We start from the raw sequence: 1,777 nt of genomic DNA on the forward strand, positions 1-1,777 counted from the left end.
GGCTCTCTGCCCCCCTGCTGCCCACTACCCTCCCTTTTAGCTATTAAATCAGCTACCTTACCTACCGTGAGACTCTCTGCTGCCTAAATACACTTCCTCTTTTAACCTCTAACCTCTGTTGCTATCTCTACTGCCTTGCAAAGCCCTGCTATTTCCTGTTGCATTAACACGCTATCATGCCCTATCTGTGCAATGCCCTTGTTCAGCTGCTCAACTGCTCTAAGCAGAGGAGAAACTGGGGAATCTCTGTGCAGTTGTACACGCTCACGAACTAGCGTTAACTGAGCCTCTATCTTACAGAGGTTGCTTAGAGTTTTCAATTCCTATGGGGTGTCCTCTGGCTTTGGTGGAGTTAGTGTACAAAGGACCACATCAAGCTTTGATATCACCGCCTCTAGGTTGTGTAGAACTAGTCCAGCGCCCCTAAAGCCTGCACAGATGTTCTCCTTTGTAATTAACCTCTTAAAAGCTGCTTTAAAGGCTAGTAGGAAAGCCTCCTTCTTAATCTGCTTAGAGCCGTACTATGCCAAGCTACTAATCTTATCACCATATGCCCGCTTTAAAGGCGAAAAGCAACCCACATCAAGTAGCTGTAGCAGGTGCGACGAGTGAGCAGGCATACAGAGAACAATAATCTTCTCTTCCTTACAGTGTTTGTGGAATTCATGTGAGCTGTGGCTCTTATAGCCGTCCACAATTAGCAGCCTGTGTGCACCCACCTTCTAGTCTTTTGTATAGGTATTGAAGTGCTTCAGCCAGGCAATACCAAGCTTATTTAACATCCAGCTATTAGGACTAACCTTAATTACCTAATCCTAAGGTAGATTGTGAAACCATAAGGTAATAAGGACCTTGCCAGGGAAGATAAGGAAGGGTAGGATAGCCTATCCTTTAGCGTTAACTCCTTGTATATTAGTGACCTAACTACAGTTCCCTAGCTGCAGGCTCTTTGTGCTACGCTTCTCAGAGCCTATAAAGACTATCTAGCTATAGATAACCCCTATTATAAAGCCTGTCTTGTTAAAGTTGTACATGTCTTCGTCTGTGATGCTGTACTTAGCCTTTGTGTTAGCAACTAGCTTAAACTAGGGCGTTATAACGCGTGCATCTTCGTTAAGGGCTTGCTGGCGATTATATGGACGGCTCCTTCGAAGCTTGATCTCAGGCGTACGCGTCTTGAAGTTGTCTACCCAGTGCTTGCCAACAGGCTCTCCACCGCGCTCAGCAAGCAGATCATTGGCCATATCTCGCACTATAGCCTTTGTAGCAGGTATTCCTCTTGTGTCAAGCTCAAGTATACGTTGTACAAGGGCCTCCTCCTCTAGTTTGCTCAGCTTCTTTAAATTAGGCTCGCGATCGCGTTGAGAGAGGGCTCCTTGGCGCTATTAGCAGACAGTAGTTTAAGGTACGCTGAAGGCTGCAATAGCGCGTCTTTTACTCTTATCACAATCTTTAATTATAGCTTAGATAGCAAGCTGTAAGGTCCCTTTAGTATAGGTTAATTGCACGTTGCGTTGGGATAGCATTGTAATGCAAAGTAGTTATTAGGCTATCATGGTTGGGATGGACCGCTCGCTTGGGTTGGACCGCTCGCTTGTGAACTACGTTACTATTAATATTTGTCCTTTTCTTAAAAAATTACTATAATATCTTAGTTAAGACTATTAAGGCAGATAACAAGATAGCTATAGTTAAACTAGACGTATTAAAATAGCTAGCAACACAAGGAGTTATTGTGGAGCCTTTAGCGCTAGACACACAAGCACAGAACAGTAAC

This window comes from Didymella exigua (assembly GCF_010094145.1).
Source record: "Didymella exigua CBS 183.55 unplaced genomic scaffold M421scaffold_57, whole genome shotgun sequence".
NCBI lineage: Eukaryota > Fungi > Ascomycota > Dothideomycetes > Pleosporales > Didymellaceae > Didymella > Didymella exigua.